This window comes from Harmonia axyridis, chromosome X, assembly GCF_914767665.1.
Source record: "Harmonia axyridis chromosome X, icHarAxyr1.1, whole genome shotgun sequence".
Lineage (NCBI taxonomy): Eukaryota > Metazoa > Arthropoda > Insecta > Coleoptera > Coccinellidae > Harmonia > Harmonia axyridis.
In genome coordinates, this window is record NC_059508.1 from 21,257,485 (window position 1) to 21,283,889 (window position 26,405).

Here is a 26,405-nt window from a genome sequence, read left to right on the forward strand (position 1 = left end):
AATAAGATTGAACCAAATTACTCAAATAATTGCATTTGTTTGAATATTCCATTCGATTGTTCTTACCTCATATATACAATGAAAGTGGTCTCACAAATAAATTGCAATTTGAATGAAACAAATCAAATTGTAAATCACATCATAGACAATGTTTCAGTGCGAATAATTCTGTTCTCGAAAAATGCAGTATTGAAATTGCGTGAGGAGAATAATACAAAAAAACTGAAAATATGAGGTAAGTGTATACAGATGACGAATGCAAAAATCACAAATGGCAAAACAAGGGGCGGCTGATAAAGGAAAATAATAAACCTCGCACGTTGACGTGCTAGTAGTGCAATAAAAGTACTCATCTTAAATGCGATAATAAACTCAAAATCTTTTAAGGAATGCTGTGCCGAAAAGTGAAATGATTTTTGGTTCACTTTTATGGAAAAAAAAAATTGTATAATGGCAACACTATTATTTTTTCACATTTCTTTTGTCATTTATCTTCACTAGGTTTTGCCATTTGATCATAGAAAGATTCATGCTTCAACAACGTTTAGAGATTCTCAAATTGTCTTATTTGTTATATGTTTATTAATTTGACAATAACATATGTTATTTAGTATGAAAGAATGTTCTAAAAAACCGAAAAAATGGCACTTGTTACCACGAACCTGAATGTCAAACATGTGTCATTTGTGTTTTTTTCCTTAGCTTGTAGTATTTTGCTGCGAATTTCAACGTTTTTCTAGGTAATATAAGCTAATTATTTTTAGTTCGAACATATTGGCTTCCTTATGAAAAGGATTGAAATTTTACGACATTTGAAAAATATTCAATTCTAATTTGAACAGATTGCTATAGTTTCCCTTATATATTCTGTGTTATTCAAATATCCATTGTGTATTACGAAAATTATTTTTAATTCAGAAATGATCATTTCACAATAATTGAGTTTAAATGAAACCAATTATCCAAAGATTAGTATAATGCTGAAGGCAAGAGACTCCTCAAATTCATCATATAAATCGCAACGCAACTAGGCGTTTAGAAAAATCAATAATAAAGTGGGGTTTAGTGCTGACCCCTGCGGCACTCACGAATAACTTCACAAACATTTTCCGTTCTAAAATAAGACTAAGACTAATCACCTCACCATTTGATGTAGAAATTATAATTAATGTTTTTGTGGAAAACGCATTGTTTCTTAAAACGATCTCCAGCTGAATCCTGGCCATTGAGAAAAAATTTCTTGTGACTTATAATACGCTCTTAGTAGAAGATATTTCATGCATGTCAATGAAGAAAGGTAATGTTTGGGCCCCATTAATGTGCGAAACTGTTGGTTGGAAACGTTATGTGTTTTGTATCCGTCACAGGCGATTTAACATCGAACCAAAAGCCTCGGGAATACGCTCGCAAGTCCAAACTCAAACAAATGAAAAATCGCAAAACAAATAAACCATTACTGTGGGGTAGCTTCAGTCTTATTTTTCAATTTGTCTAAGCCGTTTCTGCCGCCGAGGAACTAAATAAATATACGAAGTACATTGCTATGCATATAAATCATTTATTACAAGTACAATGGGCGCCTACCCTTCTTGAATAACTCCGCTACCGTTAGAGGCCTCTTCTTACCTCGGATTTAAGCGTTGATAATAAATTATTCTCTTGAAAAATGCGAACCGTTTAGATTCCCCCCCCGGCGATTGACACTCTGATATATTTACATAGGATATGAGAACATCCCCTTGAAAAGGATGATGTGATGGAACTGCGAAAAATATATTCATTGGTTCTGGTGTCTTGTTTTGCATAATATTACAGCGCCGAAAATATCCTTATATCCTTACGTGTAGTGGAGCAGAAAAACCGTGTGGCTTTAAAATCAGTATATTTCAAAAATTGCACCCCTATCGGATCTGTTGTGAAGGAAATATTGGGTATTTCTTCTAGAATAACCTTCTTGAATTTTTATTTGGTTCTGCTATTATGATCAGCTTGAAATCGTTTTTCTCAATATGCAAGCAAAATCTGAACCTGATCGGATCTGTTCTGAAGGAAATATTAGGTATTTATTTTCCTATATTCTTCTTGAATTTTCTTTGGCTCTGCTAAAGTACACAGCTTGAAATTTCGCACTAAGATTGAAATCGTTATTCTAAATATGCATGAAAATTCTCAACTCGATCGGGTCTGTTCTGAAGAAAATATTAGGTATGTCTCTTCCTATATTCTTCTTGAATTTTCTTTGGTTCTACTATTGTGATCAGCTTGAAATTTTGCACTAAGCTTGAAATCGTTATTATAAATATGCATGCAAATTCTTGAACCGATTGAAAATTTTATTTGTGTCTTCTTGTATGAACTCGACACCCCACAATATTCCATATTTTTGTATTTGTTCCCCATTCATTCCTCAGAATGTTTATTTATATCGAATCTTGATTAGTATTCTGCCATTATTTGCAATCTTTGTAATTTGACCATAATTTTCAAATTACTCGTAAGTTACACCCACAAATGTATCAATTATCAGATGAGCCAGAGGACCGTTTTCTGGAGTTAATGTCAACAGAGGATTATCTAGGCTTTTCCTTGAATACCAATGGTTTTGATGGAAAAAAAGGGCTTGAAAAATTGATAACGAGCAAATTATATTAGCGCTTCCTTTTTCTAGTACGAGGGTTACTTTTTATGTATTGAGAATACAAAAAATAAACAAGCGATTTTAGATCAAAATATTTTTACTGCTTTTCAAAATACATAATCGCTTTTAAGTTCTATACACTTTTGCATGCGATTGAACTATTCGAAACATTTTTTCCAGTCAGAAGATGGTAGTCTAAAACATGCGTTTTAAGGCCTCAACCGCATCTTCGAGCGATGAAAATTGTTGTCCACGGAGTTTATTTTCGATTTATGGGAAGAGGAAGAAGTCATTCAATGCCAAGTCGGGGCTGTAAGGCAGATGACCCAATAATTCGATTTTTTTGTGTTTCCAAATACTCATTTCTTGCATTTGTTGTGTGTGAGGTCACATTATCATGATGCAAAATGATTCATCGTTTCGGGTTTGTTTCCCTCAATTTACCGAAAACTTCATGCAAACAAATGGTTTCATACCACTCTGAATTAACGGTCTCATGATTTGCGAGAGCCACAATTGCCAATTTTTTCGTGAAAAAAGACGACATTTGCTTTTTATCAACTTTTGTTGGCTTGACAACGACTGATTTTGTACGACCTTCTTTACCTTCGTCCGTGAGCGAATAACGTCCACGTTTGAATTCAGTGTACCGGCGATATACAGTAGCTTTAAATGGTGCTTCATCGCCGAAAGTTGAATTCAGTTGATAGATTTTCACGAATCCATATTTCGGCAGAGATGACATTTTCAATTTACCGTAAACAACAAAAATTGTGCTCGTACGTCAAAACGTTATGAGTACCTACTTATAACACAAAAAATGTCAAATTTTTCGATGTCACCATCAGATTTCACCTGGCTATATCAGTGTTGCCAATTCTCAATACATAAAGAGTAGCCCTCGTATTCACGGATACCAAAATCTGTAGGAATTTCTGACAGGATACCCCTCATTTCCCTTGCAGGCCTGCCAATAGAGAAATCGATCAGAGGAAACGACTGGTAGTAAATTGTAAAAATGTAGCAACAAGATCGTACCGATATAATGAAATTACACCGCATAGAAGCGCGAGAAAAAGAAGCCAGTTTTTCCCATTCGCCGAAGTTTACGACAGACATTAATGTCGAACGGATGAAATTCAAAAGTATCCGATAAAACTTTATGTCCATTACTAAATTTCCGAGGTATCGAAAAAAAAGTAGGCATTCATTCACGAATGTTTGAATGCCGTTATATATTCTCAAATGCTTTTAATGGTATCCCACAAGATTTATTATAATTTTGTCCTGTTCTCCCTTCGATTCGTATGGTTACTTTCTAAACGGCTGAATATTTCACGTGTATGTACATTATGAGAGGTTACAGATACATCCGATTGTTTATGCAGTGAAATTCAAGAATGATAAATGCTCTTCCAAAGACATTCGACATACTACGCCAGACTTGATGCTTATGTGCTAAGAAAAGATAAAATCTGCTGTGTATATTCACGACAATGCGATATGGAGAACTTCAACATCTCATAGCTCTTAACAACCACCGTCCACCACACTTGTTTACAGTGAATACTTCCATCTTCAACAATCGTCGAATACATTATAATTACAATGTTTTTGCTTCATCATCTTTTTGTTTACTTCATTACTCTTGGGAATACGAATATTCTTTTCATCGTGTAGGAGTAATATATGCTCCGGCATTAAAGCTTACTCATGCTATTAACTTTTAGAAGACGAAGAAGTGCACTGTAATCGAAATTTAAAAATAGAATTCGACGTCTTTTGATCTATGCACTGAGTTACGTGTACTGTGTAACAAGCTGAAGATTTGAGCTGATCTCTCTTTAGTTACCTCGATTTATTTGGAAGAATTTTTCATATTCGATAGATATACAGGGTGTAACATGAGTGGTTGGCTATAACTTAGTGGTGAGTGGAGGTCATCCAGGTTTTTCGGAAAAGTAGCTTGTTGTATATCCTGAGACTGTTAGTTTTTGAGATAAAGGGTGATTCAGCGTGTTACCACATTCAGTAGGTGCTGAGGGTTTCAGAATGAAGAAGTTGAACAGTAAGCTATAAATTCGAAATCTGAGCTGATAACATCAAATATTATCACGAAAGAAATAAAATAGTACCGTATTTCAAAAAAGTAAAATAAAACATGAAATCTTTCGTTTGCTACTCTTTTGAAAAAAATGGTGTCATTCAATGTTAAAATTGAATTTATTAAACTGAATTATGTATTTCTCCATGGCAATAACGACATTCTTCTGAAACGTGTAAAAAATATAGATTTCGAATTCTAAACAAAAAACTCAATAATCCGGCCACTGCCTTAGAAATAATAAAATTATATGAAACATGAAGTGCAAAAATCAAGAAAATTTGAACAGAATCTGACTGCTGATTTCCAAGTTAGAGATATCAAAAATTTAGACTAATTTTGATGAATCACCCTGTAGGTATCTCCGAAGCTCACAGTCTTAGGATACACAATAAGTTACTGAATGGTCTGGATGACCCGCATTTACCACTAGACTATGACCAACCACCCATGTTACACCATGTATATTTGAAGAGAGGTCATCGATACTCTTAGAATAACTTTGGATACGAAAAATTCGAGAGTATTGATTTAGCTTCATGAAATTTTTGATGCGCTTATTGTGCCTTGGATTGAACTTCGATATGAATATTCGAGTTACCCAATATTTCAGTAACAACCGAATCCGACTAGGTTGAAATTCAGTTTGTAGAGGATGTTCCTTAATTGGAGGTGCAAATAAAAATGGGAGATTTAATGGTGAATTTTGAAAAAAAAGTCTTTTTAACATTGGCTCGCAAATGTTTTCGAGATATAGGTAGGGGTTTTTTGTAGTCCTAGTTTTTTGTGATATAATAACATGAGTTCATGAAATCTTTATGAAACATTGCAATAGATCAGAGAAATAAGCACCAAAACTAATAATAAATTCATTCATTACAGCTTATTAATGGGATTTTCATGATAAAATTTTACTGAGAATATCGAGAGAATAGTTCGCAATTTTCTCTCGAAATCAGTAAAAGATACGAAAAAACTTCAAGAAATCAAGAAGTTTAGATCGAAGTACCTAGTTACATTTTTTGAACTAACAGTGGTCGACCAAAAAAAATTCTGGCGAAAACAGGCGGACGTGAAAAAATTTCACCTTGTAGATTTTCACCCGAAATTGGCATATCACGTGATGCCAACTCTGAATTTAAATAATTATGCCAAGTTTGAGTAAAATATCTTTCGGAGTGCAGATGGTATGAGAAAAAAAACTGAAAAAAGTCATAATTATAGGACTTTTTTTTTTCTTTAAATTTTACGCGAAATTTCTCATTTTCGTTTGTACCTACTTCCAATTTGGGAACATCCTGTATATGTAAACTAATCACTAAAATATTTACGGTAGATTTCAGGAGGATTGTATCATTAGAACCTCCCATCTATAGATGAACTAATTGGCAACCATGATATTGTAATTAATCACATCTCATATATCCAGTTCTATGGTCTCCAAAGGGCTCTGTAAGCCATGAATGAACGAATGCTCAAAGGCGCAGAGTTTTTCTGGATTTTTTCCCAATTTGACGTGTAAAAAATTATTGAACTCATCAAAAAATAATTTTCTAATTTTGCCGCCTCCGGTTGAAACCTCCTCAGCCACTGTTATCCTACATTCATATTTCACTCCACTAAAACGTAGATTGGGAGATTCATTATGAAAAATATCAACTTTTCTCACGAGAAATTATAAGATCGCAGAATAAATGAGAATCATCAGCCATAAATGATATGAAAGTCGTTCTGTCCACGTTCTTATCAGCAAGTTTAATTGATACCTTTCTCCAAAATAATCTCGTTCACCAAATCTCCACCTTGACCAATGCCCTTTGCGTCAATACCTGCGCCAATTATTTTATTTATCAACGAAATACAAGAGATTTATCAACTATGAGAGTGAACGCCTTACTCACTTTCACAATTTTTAAGTATGCTAATGTATTGATTTATCGAATTGAAAATGTCGATTATTTCTTTTTCTCCTTTCATTATGTCATGACGACCTGTTACACTTTTCGAGATTTGTTAACTTCCAAAATGGAAATTGTCCACTTTATTCAGTGTGACATTAACATTTTTACATAACAGTTGAACAGAGGTGTATCCTGTCCATTTGAAAATGTTACCTCATAACTTAGAGAATTTTATCACTTTTTTTTTTCCAGGTATGTATCAAGTTAACCAAGCGAGATCCTTAGATGAAACAAATAATTGGGTAAGCAGCTAGTACAACAATTATTCAATTTAGTTTATTATACTGCGAAAATAGCAATCAAATCCTTTATTCTTCTGTCACAATAATTTCCTCTGTGATTGTTATTCCTTTGGACTTATACAGGATGTTACTGAATAAGTCAAACAGATTTCAGGGGTTGATTCTACAAGAAAAAATAATGACAAGTTTGCTTTATAACTTTTTTTCTCAAATACTTCGAGATAAAAGGTGTTTTCTTAAAAACGAAATAGTGTATTGTAAAAATTCAAATGAATTTTCATGGGTTCTATGTTTATCATTGACGCGTATACGGGTAATGATCCCTCTTTTCATCTCAAGAAAAAAATGGTACGCCATTGGGATATTTCAAACTTAAAATCGCACTTTTCCCTTGTTTTTATGCAAAAAAAACGAAACGTCTTAACGGGTATTATTTATATATATGTACATTCTGTTATAGTATATGCAAAGTCACTTGAACTAATCCATAAAAACGCTTGGCTTGGCTTTTGCCTAATCTGAATATTCTGGTTTCCTCCAAGTGACTTTGGATATACAATACATTATAACATTATGAAAAATACTCCTTGGAGTGGATAAGCTTATTGATCCTTTATCAGAAGAATAAAATGGGATGATCTTACATCCAGGAATTCGCAATCACAAGATGACCCCTCCTCAAATAAAACTTGAGATTGTAGAGTCGTTACTTATGAAGATATTTAGTTGTTTGATCGCAACATGTAAACTTGAAGAGAATGTCAGTATTAATTCTCATACTTGTTCTTCGGAACTTGCGTCCAGCTGTGAAATCGTGTAACTATCGATTGATATGCTTTTACATTTTAATATCAACGAAGGGATAAAGATGAACAAGTTATCAAAGGTTTTCCTGTTCAATAACCCATATTTTAATCACATGTTAATTGGTAATAACAGAAACTAATGGTAATTACGAGAGATCGATGGATATGAATTTCCTCATGTCCTGAATCAAATGAGAATAATTCTCGACGAATGTCATTTTTACTAATTGTTATGTAAATTAATTCACATATTCGTGCTACATAAAAATAAAAGATTGCTAGGTGTAAGCACTATATAAATTTAGAAAATAATGTTACAATGAAAACCCAAGCAATAGCATACTTACAATGGGTTTATTGAATAGGAAAATCTGTTTTGAATTCCATTATTGAATAACATCCTCTTCTGCGATAAATAGAGGACACATTTTTTCTTGGGGAGCATTTTGAAGAAGATTCGAAACTTTCACAATATACAGGGTGATTCACTCTGATGGCCTATTAGACGTATATAGAAAACTAATCATAATTTTGGGCTGAAAATTTGCATGTTGGAGTTTGAGACAATAATCTTTCTCCCTAAAATATTTCCAGATCTCTACAACTTCCGTTTATACCGGAAACAGACTACTACTTTCTTATTTCGAATAGCACACCCAGTATATTATTGCATCATTAGATAGCTTTCTTGATTACAATTTCAGCAATATGCCATACCTTAGGTACAAACTCAATGGTTCATGAATTAATGGGATTTTTATGAAAAGAATGGTGGCGAAAAGTACTCATATTATTTTTTAATATTTCTGCAGAAATTTTTTCTTCCAAAAATACCTTTTTTATTTTTCATTCTGCCGAAACGAACTATTGTAAGACTGATTGTGGATTGAACCAAAAATGTATAGGGTGTTTATGAGAATATCTTGAATTTGGACAACTCAAATTCATCGAAGCTCAAGATTTTCAAATTGAAACCTATATTTTTTATTCTTTCAGTCAATTCTACGTATAAAAAGAGGGGGAACTCGAGCAAATTCTATACCTATAATGAAAACTTAGTGTTATCGAGGAGAAACTTATAATAAGGAAAAACTGCAATTTCTTACTGAGTGGAGTAGTCTGTGACTTCCGAAAAACATAGGAAGAAACTAATGTCGATGATTCGATAGTTAAATTTGATATTTCATGAATTGTAATGAATGTTTCTTTGGAATTGTTGAGAATCTATAAACCAATAAAATTTACAATTACGAATAATTAAATGTGAAAATTTAATTATCGAATCATCGGCTTTCAGCTTATTTCTATGTTTTCTGGAAATGTGATTCCTCGTCGCAAAACCATTTTTCACTGAGAATTTCATTACCTCATGAACCGTTGAGTTTATACCCAAGTTATGGCATATTGCTGAAAATGTCATCAAATAAGCTATCTAATGATGCAATAATATACTGAATGCGCCATTTGAAATAAGAATGTAGTAGTCTGTTTCCGGTATAACCGGAAGATATATTTATCTGAAAATATTTTAGGGAGAAAGATAATTGTCTCAAAACCCAATACGCGAAAAGCACAAAATTATGATTAGTTTTCTATAAACGTCTGATAGGCCTTCGCGGTGAATCACCCTGTATAGAATTGATTGCAATCGATGACATGAGAAAAAAAAATAAAAAGGAATATGGGTGTAAGGGCCACGATGCTTACAAAATTCTTCTCAATTTTTTGGAAATTGAGAAAATTGTTTTGATTAAATACTGTTTTTCGATGGAAAAATACTGTGCAAGCAAAGCGATGTATTGATATGTGTAAGGTACGGTTTCCTCGGACAGTCTCCTGCTAGAATTGCTATTGGTTTGATGAAGTCGTCGACCGCTGCGTTTCCACGACTTCATCGTGTAGCTGGGTGGAGATACGTGGTTGCTAGAATTGTGATTGGTTAGATAAAGTCGTCCAAACGCGACGGTCGACGGAAACCGTACTTCAGCACTTATACATTGCTTTGCTTGCACAGTATTTTTCCATCGAAAAACAGTATTTTATTAATACAATTTTGTCAATTTCTAAAAAAATAGGGAAGAATTTCCATATTTATTAATTTATTTGGAATGGAAAACGAAATAAATGAATTTTTCGTTGAAGCGTAAAAATATGCATGATATAATTTTCCGAACAAACATTTCATTTTTATAAACATGAAAATATTATGGCTGAAATTACGGTATTTATAAAATTCAAAATGAAGACGTTAAAACACATTTTGAATTCTTGCATGCGGTTAAAAAAGGCGGTTAATTAGAGGAACGCTTGAGATTGCTTCAGCAAATTTTCGCAGACAAGTTTTTACTTAAGCGATTTTGTCTACTACTGAATCTGCAGCTGTCGAAATGCCTATTCTGCTTTGACCGTATTAGTTGTAAATAACGTTAGTTCTGTCAATAAAGTTATTATTATTATTATATATTAATTATTTTGAATAAATGTAGGTAAATTTCAAGATTGCGTTCAAAAATCTCCAATTTTTTTTGGGTTTCTATGAATTGAATCGAAATTTTATTTATTGATCTACCTTTTGAATTGTACAATAATTAGAACGGTAATAAAATCGTTTTTTCCGTTCAGAATTAGAAAAATTACATTCGCTCTGAAACTATAAAAATACGGGTTCGTTAGCGCCTTGATACAATAACATGTCGGTAACTGTAGCAATTTTCAGTAAAACCTAACAAATGTAATCGTACCATTAAATCGCTCGTATCAAAATGAATATAACAATTCTAACGCGGACGTTGGGTTGTTAACAATCACAGACGTGTTACAATTTCTAAGAAATTCCTTACACGCGTTACAACGAGCTGAATTCAGGACAAACAGAGGAAATAAAGCTACGAGGTTGATGGAAGAATTCAGCACAAATATCACATTTAGTATAGGGTCGAGCAGAAGTCTTCTACCGTGAAAAAATTTATAGGAACACGAATTTGAACAAACTCGCGAAAGCTCCTGACTTTTGACTCCTGTCCATCTGTGAATTTTGAGTATAGGTTCGGATCTCGAAAGCGCAGTTGAGAGGGGACGTCACTACGTGGTTTCTCAGTTCAAAACGAAATTAGAGATATTTCTTCACCGATTTTTATGGAGTTTTCACATAATTTCCTTGAACAATAAACTACATGGAAGTAAGAAAATATTTCTAATTGCGAATGAAAATCGAATCAAAAGTTTGGTAACTTCTCGTTTTTTACAAAAAATTGATGATATGTACTTTGTACAAAGCACTTATATATGTTTAAAATATTCCTGAAACAAAACCTACAAAAAATCATTACAAAAGAGGTAAAATTATAATTCGTGAAAGTCTCGTCGTACTCTTCTTATTTGCTTCGAAAAAAGCAATAAGATGAAGTGAATGTACAACTTCATACATTTTGGTCATCATAGAAGCGCCAGACGGGAAATGAATGGGTATCAAAGTTTGATTGATACGCGAAAAACAAGTAGTGGTAATCTTAAGATCATAAATGGGCAAAATTCTACTAGGGGTTCCCTAAATCTGATAATCGAAATTTTGTTATCCTGTTTATTTCGAAACTGCAGATTCTATTGCGATGAAATTTACGTTTAGATGTTTGTATCGAGCACTACGTCCATTTTAGTTTGTTCCAAGATCTTATGATTTAACACCGCTAGACTCTTCTCTGTGGGACTATGTAGAGTCATTGGTCTATGCGGATAAGCCACAAACCCTTGACCATTTGGAAGACAACATTCGCCGTGTTATTGCCGATATTTATTATATATATATATATATATATATATATATATATATATATATATATATATATAATAGATAAGAATGTTAGATATAGTGCGATCAATAATTTGCTTACGAATTATATATATATATATATATATATATATATATATATATATATATATATATATATATATTCTTTTGAGAAAGAGCAATACAAAATATTAATTTCAAACAATGAAGCATATGTGTCGATGAATCTCAGTATTAGCAGAGGAAATGTAACGGGGCATCATACATTTCAACGTATGATACAAGAGAACAGATAAAAACCTCAGCAAAAACTCTGTCTCCCCGTATCGGTGTAGTGACTGGTTTGTGTAAACGTTTACAGAATAAGCTGACATAATTTATATTGAAGGACTTCCTCTTCAACCAAAACAAAATTTCCTTTATCCTCTCTTTTCGGTTGACGACTCTATAATTTCCAATTGGATCCTAAAACAAAAAGAAAAGAAGCAGAAAGGAGTACTAAATATTCGTTTTCATTATATCGATTTGAAGTTAACTACCCATTCTAAAAAAGAATCTGAAACTGAATGGATAGCTTGGAAACCATCATGAAATTTATAAATCGGACAATCATTCACCAAGTGGTCTCTTCTACACCACACTCACATAGTGGGCTATCAATAGAACGCCATTTGAAGAGGGTACAACGACCATGACCAGTTCTAAGTCTATTCAAAATACACCAAATTTTCCTAGGAAGATTGAAACCTAGAACTTTTTCTGAGGGATCAACAATAAGACTTTTGTTGAAAACGTTAGAAGAAGTCCATCCCGAACGCCAAATTTCCTTGTCGCTTTCATTGAATTCAAGGAAGGTGTTAGTCCACAAATGTTGGAAAAAGTCATCGAAAATTGGACGTCCAGATTGGACTACATCCGAGCCAGCCGTCATATGCCAGAAATCATATTTAAAATGTAATGCCACAAGATTATCTCGCGAATAAATAAAATTCATGTCAATCCAATAATCCATCGTTGTTTTATTGCAATTTAAAGTTCTATAGCTCTAAAAAGAAAAACCCTTTAGTACCAGTAATGAAGAAGTTATGAGGACTTTTCATTTCACGCCATTTGCAGATTTTCTCTTATAGCTTGAAAACAGTTGAATTTATAGGGTTGCGATATCCACCAAATTGAATCTTTCAAAAATCGAAAAATGTGGCATTCATATTTTTCTAGCTTAAAGGGATTCTGAGACTGCCTTACTAGACAACCAATTTGGGACACCCGATATAATGACAATTCCAAGCATCGTACAAAATTTCATGTTGATCGCAAATATATAAAAAATTTCCCAATCTTTTTGGGACCCCAAAACCAACAGAACTATTTTCTTTTAAATTAAAACGGAATTGTGAATTTGAAAGTTGATACTCACAACGAGTGTATTTCTAAAAAAATGAAGAAAACTCTGAGATGAATTCAGGAGCACCATTTTTTAGGATGAGTTTAATCTCAAACGTTCCTCTGATTTACCGCCCTTTTTTGCCTCATGCAAGTATACAAAATACGTTCTTAGTCTTCATTTTTCATTTTAGAGGAACCGCATTTTCAGCCTTTGACAGGACTTTTTGTATAATATTTTTAGGTGGAAATTAATAAAAAAATAAATGTTTGTTCGGAAAGTTATATCATGCATATATTTATTCTTCAATGAAAAATTCATTCAATTCTTTTTTTTATTCCAAAAAATTAATGAATGAGGACTGCAATAACGAACTCTTTAAAATGAATAATAGTGAAAAACCCATATGAATAGATGGTCTCCAGCATAATATAGAGAGTACTAATTTTTGAACTGATCTCTTAAAACGATTATATTTTTTTTCTTACAGGGGCGTTTGATATTCCATTCTAATCTCAGGTTGTGATGTATGGCCTGAAATTTGATCATTAATTCATAGTGCAAGCATGTATAATAAATTTAAAAGAATGTTCGAACAATTTTTAAGTGGGCAGATATCACATTTGTTGAAATTTCTCCTTCAGCTTTTCGCGCACTGTGCCATCGATCTTTGTAGGCACATATGCGAAATTGATGCCTCAAGCGTGATTTCTCCGGCTTCGAGACATATCACAGACAATGACCATTAGATGATCCATTGATTTACTTTTTCGTACGGTAAGCCTTTTTCGTATTGTCCGGCAGATATAATAAATCAGTTAGAATGGACGTTTATTTGCACTGTAAATCATAAAAAGAAACAGCACCAAGCACATTCATTGCTAATAAATTTCAAAACAATCCACATCTCGAAATAATGCTGATAAAAATCGTCTGAATTCACTCAACCAGAGGCGGACTCCGATAAGAATAATTCTTCATAACGATCATGTGAACTCCGTTGCTACGTGAGTTTTTTCAAACTCACTATAAATCTATTGAATTTTTTCTGGTTATATAGTTCCGAACTAACAACACTTACCAAAGTTATGATAAATTTTATATTTTCACTTATCTTATACTTTTGTGAAGGAGATTCAGATATCAATTCAAAAAAAATTTGGTACTCGAACTACTTAGTCACACTAAATGTATGTTTAGGAACCAATTCACCTAATGAAATACATAAAATATTACATAAAATACATAAAATATACTCTTTCCTAAATAAGTCCCGTAGGTACCTAATCAAGAAAAACAAATTTTTCCTTAAAAATTCGATTTTATTCGTCAACATAGTCACCTTACCACCTTACCAAGAATGGTAAAAGTATTAGGTGCAAAACTTTGCTTCCGTCGTTTTGCAATAGATGGCTGTAGCAATTAGTGGTAGTCGAAATAAATAGATCGTTGATGTCATACAATTAACTTGGTATTTGTAAACAAAACGCCATCGGAGTATTAGTCGATTTGTGTCTGCATCATGAAGTTATTTCCGATTAAACATGTCAGCTTACGAGCCAAATTCTCGTCATTTGCGGGAAGTTTTAATTTTATGCTTTAATGTGAAAAAATTTGCGGCAGAGGCTCATCGAGTGCTCTGAAATACCTATGGTGAGGCCGCTTTTAGTGAAAGAACGTGCAGAGAGTGGTTTCAGAGCTTCAAGAACGGTGATTTTGACGTCGAAGGCCAGCATGGTGATGGAAGAGAGAAGGTTTTCGAAGATGCAGAATTGGAGGCATTCTTTGATCAAGACTCGTGTCAGACGCTACAAGAATTGACAGGATCATTGGGAATGACGCAGCAAGCCATTTCAAAACGCCTTAAAATCATGGGAATGATTCGGAAATGAGGAAATTGGGTGTCGAACGAGTTGAAGCCGAGATATGTTGAACGGCGTTTGTTTGCTTGTGAACAGCTGCTTGCAAGGCAAAGACGGAAGGGATTTCTTCAACGCATTGTGACTAGAGACGAAAAATGGGTTCATTTCGTTAATCCCAAGCGCAGAAACTCATGGGGATATCCCGGTCATGCTTCCAAGTCAACGGCCAAAACGAATATTCACGGTTCCGAGGCCATGCTCAGTATTTGTTGGGACCAGCTCGGCGTAGTGTATTATGAGTTGTTAAAACCGACTAAAACAATCCCAGGCGATCATTATCGAACGCAATTAATGCGTTTCTGAAAGACAAACAGCCGCAATACAACGAGAGACATGATGATAATAATAATAATAATAAAGCGAGAGCTATCAATACATATGCATGTTCAATTCTAACATACTCATTCGGTATAATGTATAATTCCATGGAGCAAATCAGATATAGAAAACATGCAACGCAAAATGAGAACCTTGATGACATAAGCACACAAGCACCATCCGAGAAGTAGTATTGAGAGGACGACACTGCCGAGGAATAAAGGAGGCAGAGATCTGCTAGACATCATGGAACTTGCCCATGGGCAAATTGAATGCCTACGAACATACTTCAAAGAAAAATCAGGGACGTCAGAGGTCTACAAAGTACTGTTTGAAGCAGACGAATCAACACCTTTACAACTGCACAAGGAGCAATTGTCATACAACCACCAGACAATCCAAGAAAAAATGCAAAGATGGAGAGAAAAGCCCCTACATGGACGACATTTCAACGAGGTGAACCAGGATCATGTCGACATTGAAACGTCGAAATATTGGCTCACATCAGGTGCAATGTACCCAGAAACGGAAGCTATCCAAGATCAAGTGATCTCAACTAGAAATTACTGCAGGCATATCATGAAGGATCGAACTATTACTGACGATCGATGCCGATATGGGTGTCCAACAAATGAGACAATCCAACATATCACGGAAGGATGTCAAATGTTTGCAGGAAATGAATATAAAGAGAGACACGATGCAGCAGGAACGATACTACAGCAAGAATTGGCAACCATATTAAAACTAATTCATTTTGAAAAAATGCCATATTACAAGTACCGACCGGAGACCATCCTGGAAAACGAACGCTATAAGCTGTATTGGGATCGTACAGTTTTAACTGTTAAAACAGTCCCTCACAATAGACCAGATATATTACTAGTCGATAAACATCGAAAGACAGCATTACCCGTCGACGTAGCAATACCAAATAAGAACAACCTGCGTCAAAAGGAGGTCGAAAAAATTTCAAAATATAGGGACCTCGAATTTCAGATAAAGCGCCAGTGGAGAATGATATCAACGAAAACTATTCCAATTATCATCTCAACAACTGGAATCGTGCCCAAAAATCTCAAGAGGAATATCAAGCAACTGGGACTTAGTGAGTATATATGTAATATAATGCAAAAAGCTGTTCTTTTAGGTACTGCAAGAACGGTGAGAAAGTTCCTAGGGAGCTTAGGACAGGTCCAAGGATCACGTGTAAGAGGACCAGAAGTTCGACGAGAACCAGGGCAACCACAAGGACCGGACACGACCGAGCTCTACCCTTCTGATATTTTAAATATCTGGGATTGAGTGAATGTTCCTATTAGCGGGGAGTGAGAAGCCGACGGCGAGGAGAAATCCTACGCGTATAGGCAAAAGTCGGGATAATAATATTATAATAATAAAATTCATTGATCCTGTGGATTGAAATATAATAATATAGGACAAGTGAATTACAGAAAGAAAAAAAGGCTTAAAAAAAGAAATAAAAAAAATTACATAACAAAAACAGCCATCCTAGCTCTGATGTAGCTCATTATCATTGAGAAACTCTTGAACATTATAATAAATTTCTTACAGTACGTTTAAAGGCAAGTTTATTCTGCAGTTGCTTAATCGAATAAGGTAACTTATTATATAATACAATACCCATATAGGCAGGGTCATGTTCAAATATGCTCAGTCTATGCCTAGATATAGATGAAGTGATTTCACAGAATGACAATGTTCGACAGTGGTCAAAACATACTTGGAAACGTTGAAATGGGAAGTGCTACAACCACTCGCCGTATTCTCCAGACGTTGTTCCTTCGGACTATCACTTGTTTCGATCAATGGCACATGAAGTAAAACATTAGATCGATTCGTGGATCGCTTCAAAAGATGGCCAGTTTTTTCAACGCGTGATTCGTACCGAAAGATGGGAGAATGTAGTGGCCAGCGATGGACAATACTTTGAATCATAAATGTGTAACTAGTTGTTTTTCAATAAAGCCTCGGATTTCGGAAAAAAACTGCGGATGCAAAGTTGGTAATATAGATGTCAGAAAATAACTTCATATCATATTTAGAAACTACCGATATTACACAAAGTTTTAATTAGCGAATTCTCGATAATTTCTTCTTCCACATTTTTGAATCCAGATGTTTCTTTTGCTTCGGAACCTTTTTTGAGTAGCATAAACCATAAACGCATATTCTTTATGACCAAGCAATCCCAGCCTTCGTCGGTTTTAAGAAGTATTTTTTAAGACCTGTTCAACCATGATACTTGATTCGAAGAAATAATAATATTCCTTTTTACCACAGTGTTCAACTACTGAACTACTACCTGTTGGCAATAAAATTCGAATTTTATGATTATATTTGATTAGCAACCCCCAAAAATTCTTTCTATATTAAAGTTGCTGATCGAAAAAATAAATGATGCTGGGTTATAAATAAAAAACGAAAATCCATTACAGACATAATGTTCCTTTCATTCACAAACTTTCTCTGAACTAAAAATGTTGGTATTTTTAGCTAGGCTCCAGCCCTAAAAACATGCTGCTGCTGAAATATGATTGCTCCAAGTAATAGGTTTCAAATTCTTTAGGTCCGGATCTGAGCTGTGGAAAACAGTTGAAACACAGCATCTAGTACTGTAATTAATAGGCGTAAACTGAAGCGAAGCAATTATTGTAGTTAGTCCTGAAAAATTGGCTGCAGATGTTCGTAGAATAAATCGTGATGCTGCCGAATTCAATCGACAGATCTAATTTCCGATAAAAAGAAGAGAAGATAGCTACATATCATTCAGGAAGTCATGATTCTAGCTTGCGTATCGATGTGGAAGGATAATGATGAGGATTGGCTGATTATATATTCATGAAACTCTTGAAGGTTACTTTTTTACTAAAAACGTCCTACAAAAAATAAGAAAAGCTCTAACGTGAATACAAGAGATTTTGAGCGCTTAGTCACATTTTTATTCGTGTTATTTTTAAATATAATACAATTCAATTCGCCTGCGAAGTAAAAAAAGTTCCATGAAAATATACAGGGTGATTCAAAATTCGGTATTAAGATTTCAGGGCCGTATTTTTCAGGACTCTTTGTTACCGACCTATAGAGCGTTAAAGAAATATTTTTAGTTTTTTTTCATAGCTCTTTCAGTTTTTGAGATATTGAGAAAATTTGAAATAAAGGTTAAGTTATAGAGTTCGCATCACTTAGTTTGCCGAGTGATTGCAACAAGCTACAAACATTTTTGTAGTACGCCACTAGTGAATTTTAATATATGAAATGAATTCTATATTTTGTTCATTTGTTCTTTTGTCTCCTGTAATTTTTACGCATTTGCGATAGTTATCGAGAAAAATTTTTTTTTTTGTAATTCCCTACATTTAATTACAATTTTTAACAAAATGTAGAAACTTATTATCATAAGGAAAACAAAAAACTCTACGTAGTCGGTTCTAAATTATAAGTTTCTTTCAAAAAAATAAGTAACCTAACGAACCTATATTTCAAATTTGATCTTTATATCTCAAAAACTGATAGAGCTATGGAGAAAAAACTAGAATCTTGAAACTTCAACGAAGCGTTTGCAGACACATATTTATGAAAAAAGTCTAATTTTGACCTGAAAAATAAGCCCCAGAAACCTTGATCCTGAATTTTGACCCTTTATAATAATAGAATAACCATAATTCAAAAGACCACTCCTACTTATCAGTACGTACAGGGTGTGCCAAATTCGATGCTCACTGAAAGCATCTCGAGAACTGAAGGACTCAGAGAAAAAATATTCGAGGACTCCCGATATATTTTTTCGAAATAATAGGATATCAGAAAACAAATCATATAAATCTTATTCGTTCTCGAGTTGTTTCTATAAATGACTGTTTCAAATATTTCTTTATACAGGGTGAGTCTTTGACTGTACATATATTTTAACCGAAGATTCCTGAGGTGGAAAGAAATTCTTTTTCCCCTCACTATTTTTTCCAATTAGATTTTTTTTCTTACTTAGTATAGCGGGCATTCTGGAGTTCACCTGAGGTCGATGGAATTTTATTTCCGGAAAATATTCATCACATCAATAAAACACTATATTTCGAAAATAATTTCCTTCGATTCCATTCCATTTGCGAGATGGATTTTCAACAGTATTTATCTTTTCAACCGAGCGGAATCGAAAAAATGGTAAAGAAAAGAAGGGTTTCCTTCGACCTCGGGAATATATGGTTGAAATATATGTACAAATCAAAGGACTCACCCTAAATATTGATTGCTGTTGAAAATATTCGAACAATAATTAAATGTTTTTTTCGGTAATTTTTGTGGATGATATGATACTCATAACAGATCACAGGAATTAATTACCATTTCGGAGATATAAAGGAGAGTAATTGTTCCCTATATATTTTAACGCAGTTTTTTAGCCGAAAAGCATCGCGTTATCGGTTTTTCAAAAATGTCATGCGTTTCAAAATTATTAATTTTTTCGAATTTTTTTTATGGGACACCTCTATATATAAATATTTTTCATTCATTTCAAGATTCTATGTCCATTGTATAATTGTAATCGAGTCATATATAGGGTGTCCCATATTGGTTATTTCTTTTTCAATACACTTCTCGAATTTTGCACGATTTTGACAATGTTCGAGCTTAAAATTTTGAACGGATCTTGAAATTGCTATTTTATATTAAGAACCAAATTCTCAACTCCGTCATTGTCGAGGTACGAAAATATTGAGTAATTTTTTCTCAGTATTTATTTTATTTTGTATGGTTCTGGTCTCTCGATCAACATTAAATTTTGCACTATTTTCAAAATTGTCATTCTACATTCAAATGCAAATTTTACGGCCGAACGGACAGAAGAGAATTTGAAGACGGATTTGTCATCAGTGAGTCGAACCTTGTCGTTTAAGACCATTGCCGGAATATTAGAGCGCTCAAAAAAAAATTGAATTGCCCCATATAATCTCAATATCGAAAATTGACTGTTCTGAATTTATCGTAAGATTGTAGTAGTCCAGACGTCCAAGGTGCTGAAATGTACTAAACAACAAAAACCTCTTTGGTAATCATGCTTCTTCATCCGTCAAGAGTATGATGGGTGAAACTATCTATCTAAATTGAGTTCTCTTGTTTCTTGACGTCAGCTGTACAGTCATTATTCTGAAAACATGTAGGTTATCTGAAATATAATCCTGTAATATAAATATACAGGGCAGTAAATATGAAATGACAGTGCTTCATAAAAGATACCTACTTAGTTGAGTGATTAGACTGACACACTTAATATTTGCATAGGCGTTTGCGTTGAAACGTCCTTGCAATACCGTCTGGAGGGTGAACTAAGAACGTTTCTATGTAATTCCAGCTAGGTGTATTATAAACGAACGATTTCGAAATGCATATTAATTGAAAAGGCAAAGAACTAAGCCAGCCTTGTGACACCTATAGGAAGTTTAATTCATTATTATGATTTAGTAAGAGCTTTTTGATCGTGATCATGATTTACAACTTTATCATTCCTGGTTGATTTTCTTGAATCCAGATAACAATACCAACGTTAAAAAGAAAAATGCGATTAATTCTTAGTGGAAGAAAAGTCATGAGGCATTTGTGCTTTGTAAGGCTCGTAATTTATTGTTGATTGTTGAAAAATTGTGACGGAGTAAAAGACCACACCCTGTTATATAAAAGCAAGTAGAATATGTTCAATTAATATTGTCAATTATCCCGCAGTCTTATGAGAATTATTATAATCGAAATTGATTGATTTGGAATTTTCACATCGGCTACCTTTGTTTATTGGAGCAATACCGTTCAAACATATCTCGACAAACAAGAATGGAAAGACATTATTCTACGATTTTGGTCCATATTTACAATAACGGAGGTCTTCTTTTGAATAGCGTACCTGAAAATTGAATATTCTGAAGGATATTTTCTATATAATTTCGTCATAAAGTCTGAAATGGTATCAAACGATGAGGTTTTACGTTCTCAAATTCTATTCTATACGTCTGGTCGTCAACTTTCGAAGGAATAGACCTAGAAATTTGAAATTTTCAAGCCAGGTTCGGATCTCGAATGCCACGTTTAAGTTCGTTAATGGGCAAAATACGACTAGAAGTTCCGTTGACATAGGTAATCGTTTGTGATGATTTTAAAACTGCGTGTTGATCTCTGCTTCTTTCATGAAAGGTTGGCATCCTAATCACATCTTCGACAGTGTTCGACTTGGTTTTTACCAAAAATTTTTTGGACTTTGTCTGGTTCCGTTTCTAATTCTCTGTGGTTTTGCATAACCGCGGCATATCTATTACAGCTCTTAACAGTTTATTTTCCATCGCTTTCATCTTCTTGATATGGCTTTTGGCTGTATAGCCTCATGATGCCGATCTATATGTTGGTTCAGGTCTTGCAATTCACTCGATCATTCTGAGTTTTGTATTTTGGTTCATTTTGCTCTGTTATTTGGTTTTGTCATGCGTATCCCTCATTTTGTGTTACAACTAGGTATTAGACTCCATTCTTTCATTTTATCTTTTCTCCATCAATCTTCACATTTGAGTTTATCTCTAGTCTTCTCCTCTGCATGAAAAAAGCCTGGTTCTTTTGGTCATTTATTTGAATTTACCATTCAAACAACCTTGTAATGCTTCTTGCATTCTTCTCTACTATATGGGGTCTGTTCGTCGATATCTGCATATAAAGCTAACAGGTATTTTGGACTTTTTGTAAATTCGTATGTTTAGACATTGTTTAGTACCTATACTATATATAAGTTCTACAACTGAGCCTTGAGGCACTCCTCCTTCTACTTGTCCATTGGTAGTTACTGCATCATATATTTTGACGTACAAATTCCTGTCTTTTAAGTAGTTTCTTATTATCTTGCAGGTTTTGACAGTGAAGTATGCCATCTTGTAGGCTAGTATTAGTGTCAAACTCGATCGAAGGATCTCTAAATATCTAATCCTGTAACTTGTTTGTTCTTGAATGTTCAAAATACTATTATTATATACCTATTAGGTCTACAACTTTGCATCCGCCGCCGTTTTGCAATAGATGGCTGTAGCGGTTAGTGATATTCGAAATAAATAGATCGTAGATGTCATATAATAAGCTTAGATATTTGTTAACATGACGCCATCGAACAATGCTTGTACATCGACGGCCAAACCGAATATTCACGGTTTCAAGGTCAAACTCAGTATTTGATGGGACCAGCCAGTTTTTTACAATAAAGCCTTGAATTTCGGAAAAAAACGGTAGCAGCAAAGTTGTACGCCTATGTTTATATATTATATTCATTTTCACCAAACCTCAGTAGTTGAAGTTCAGTGGAACTATCTTTTCTGCTATCATAATTTTGCCGATCCTTATTGAAGCCCTCTCAGCCCCCCTATGATTACGCCCCTGGGCGCCAGGATAAGTGCCCTTGTGTAATTGAACAATAACAATTCAAGAAACGCGATAACGTTCATATTCGAGACAGTTAAGTATTGAATGTCACTTGGATATTTATTTCATTAACAGTAACGATACCTCTGATATTTCCTAATGATATAAAAACCTCGACATAATGTACTTGTGATGTTTGGAGCGCTTAATCTGATTTTTGACATACTTTCTCGCTGCCGATTTCGTCTCTCATGCGACGATAAATATTCAATTAAAGTGAGATACATAAAGTGGACACACCCAGTTTCGGTAATTATAAAACTGGCAAAGGCTGCCACGAGAAAAATGAAAATATTTCGTGAGCAAACAAGGAAATAAAGTATCTGTATGTTATTATAGGACCTCCTCAAGGTTGTTGAAAGGTTGCCAATTACTTGTGAACGAAGATATGAAATATTAATACCAATTAGTTACAGCGAAGGAGTTATTATAATCTTGTAAATTCATTCGACTTTATCTTGTGGGAATATCAATATGTTGATGGTTTATAAGTTCGGTATTATTTTATATGCGAAATCAATTAGGAGAAAAATCTGTTTCAAAGAAACTCAACTAGCATCGATGATAATATCTCTATAGATATTTCAATCTCTATGTTAGACTCTATTAATAAAATTAACCAAATTTTAAACGGTTCCAAGGCTTTACTATTGTGTGAATATATGTGGACATTAATTGGCTTGCAGTTTATTACGTTTAGAACACATGTTCTATTGCTATCGTTCTTTGCACTGTCTAGAATAGAAGGTTAATTTTTTTCAATGAATAACCTTTGGATTCATTCGAGGTGAATTGGAATTTTTATTTCCCTTTTTTCACGATCAAAATAACAACAACTTCCACAGCTAACAAAGTTTTTCAGGATACGATAATTCGCAACTCTTCTTCAATCTAGATAGATTGAAGAAGAGTTGCGAATTATCGTATCCTCCGAGCTGATACTTAAAATGTTAGATTTCCAATACTACTAAAATCTACCAGCAGATTTCTGCCAAACAAAAGAGTCACACTGGCAATCATAGGTGTAACGAGGGGGGTTATTGGTTGATGAGAAGAAAATGAAAAAATTTGATTAACAATTCGAAAAAAATCTGAGAAAAATTTAAATATTCTGCTTTTTCAAAGAGGAGGTAAAAGCCCCCCATGAGTCAAGTCTAGTTACGCCCCTGCTGGCGTTCGTTTCAGTCATCTTGGAGCTCGGGGAATCCCCTTATTCTGTCTAAGCGCGCATGAACTTGCAGAAATATATGACGTGCGACTCGTGCGTATCAAGCTCAAGTAATAATAATAATTAGCTTGATATCAAGTCAAGCAATAAATATCTCAAATCAAGTCAAGTTCAAGTATGTAATTTTTCACGAGCTTGATTTTCAAGTCAAGTAGTTGGTTAAAATATTAAGCTACTTGGCTTGATGAACCCCTAAGAATCATAAGAAATTCAAACAGAATAGTCTGTTTATGTAAAATAAACACTGAGATATCTGGAATATGCATGCCGAATTTCTGGGAGTTCAATGAATGAACAAGCGGTCAAAAGCTCCTGCAGTGTAATTCTGAAAGCAGGAAATGCTAGGGTGTGAAGCCTTCAACAAAAGGCTCTTTTTTTTTAACCATAGATGACGATGGCTAGATTCAAAGACGCGCAGAAATAACAGCGTTTTCATCAAATACCAGAAAATCTGGAAGATTGCAAGGAAGTTTGACGTCCTAGGCGCCCTCCTCAAACATATTTCATCATCGTATAATGAACAGCAATTAGCTTCTGCAGCATACTCTAACTGAATAGTTCTTACACTGCGTGGGTAGTTCAAGAATACATTAAGAACGACCGCACGCTCATTTAAAATAACCTTTATAAGGTCATCAGTACATAATTCTTGCTACCAAGCATTTCCCCACCCACAAATGGTCTATGATAATATCATCATTTCTATTGTAAACGCCAGAGCCCAGACAGAAGGTGAACTATTTCAAGGACTTGTGTATGTTTCAATTCCTCATCTGACGAAAGAAGAGGAGTCGCGAAGATATTATTTCACTTTTGTTGGTATGACTTGAACGCAGCGGCTACATAGAGTGACCGTTAATATATATCAGGGGATACTTCTATTGAAATATATTGAAATATGTAAAAAAAAAAAAAACATTTCAGTCCCCAAATACACCCCTGGGAACCCCTTCTTCGACTCCTGTATTTTGCGATTATTCAAGTTATGGCTGATGCAAATTAAAAATCATTTTGTTTTTTTTTTTTGATGAGTTGAACGGTTTGGTGATAACAAAAAAATCCTTTTTCTACCAGTGGCGGACATAATTGGGGTACTGAATAAAAAAATCAGTGACTCTGTTTTTTCTATATTACCTGAATTATAGTGTTTCCCTGAATTGGAGGTAAAAAAAGGAAAATTCTTTGGTTGAATTTAAAAAAAAAAGTTGTATAAACATGGGTCCATAAATGCTTTATTTTCGAGATACATGGTGTTTTTAGTAGTACAATTTTTTGTGTGATGATCATACGAATTTATAGAATCTTCATGAATCATTACTACAGACAGGGCTGGCGTGAGTAATTTTGGCGCCTGAAGCAAATAATTTTTTGGCGACCCTGCAGAACAATATGACCTTCATCATAAATACCCAAAAAAAACAGCACCTGCTCTGATGATAATACAGAACTTTCTTCTTCTTATGAAGAATTTTGCAATCGTGTGTAAAATTAAATTCTATGAATGAAGAAATATTGTTTCGAAAACTAATTTGGATTACCAACACTCAGCATTTTTGACAGTAATTAGTTTCGAATGTCAAATCGTAAGAATTTTCCATATGTTGAATGTGTAAACATCGGCTTCCAAATCATTCGAAAGCGAAGGTATTGTTGTTTTTCATCAGTATGAAATACAAAATGATTTTATCTCTCTTTCAATGAGAGTAATAGGGAATTCTGTATATATTGGTTGGACTACCATGTGTTATTTATTATACAGGCGGTTTGGAGATTTTCAATGCAGGAAATCTTTACAAAAGCACTGGAACAGAAAAACCATATGTTGTTTTAAAGAATCAAAGATGAAATATGAAAACGGGACCAGCAAACTGGGTCGCATTGCCGCCCCTCAAATAGAGGCACCTGAAACGGTCGCTTCATTGTTTCACCTCTAACGTCGGCCCTGGCTACAGATCAGGAAAACAAGCACGAAACTAATAGTTAATTTATTCATCACAGCTGAATTATTAAGATATTCTTGAGAATTTCGAGAGCATTGTTTGAAATTTTTTCCTCGAAATAGGTAGAAGACGAAACTATAAGAAACCAAAGCCTATTTGGTTAAATTTTTTTTTAGTTTTTTAAACTACTAAGGGCTAACCCTAAGAACGTTCTGGAGGCAAAAAGCGAGCACTGTTCCAAAAAAAATCACCCTGTAGATTTGCAATCAAAATTAACATATCACATATTGTATACTTTAAAATGGAATATATATGCCAAATTTCAATCGAATATCTTGTGCAGTGCAGATGAGGTTAGAAGAAAATGAGAAAAATATTACCCTGGCAATCTCTCATTTTCGTTCATACCTTCAATTTATAAACACCCTGTATAACGTTAAATCGGAAGATTCTGTGTATTTCTCAAATACATCTGTTCATCAGTTATGAAATTCTTACTGGTAGATAATTTCACACATAATCTTCGAAGTCTAGGAGATGGTTACTTAGACTAGATTGCCTCAATGGTCAATGGTCAATTGGAATATCTTATTCTCAAAGGAATCAATCAT

At 34.0% G+C, this 26,405-nt stretch overlaps 1 protein-coding gene and 1 long non-coding RNA gene across 4 annotated transcripts in view; both read left to right on the forward strand.

Annotated features, from left to right (window-relative positions):
* The window catches only part of LOC123686699, a 69,623-nt gene extending 62,674 nt beyond the window's left edge, over positions 1-6,949 (forward strand). The window contains exon 3 of the long non-coding RNA XR_006748482.1: positions 6,896-6,949. This is a non-coding gene — a long non-coding RNA (uncharacterized LOC123686699). The remainder of the gene's footprint in view (positions 1-6,895) is intronic.
* The window catches only part of LOC123686697 (protein grainyhead), a 169,350-nt gene that overhangs the window by 68,152 nt on the left and 74,793 nt on the right, over positions 1-26,405 (forward strand). The window lies entirely within an intron of this gene.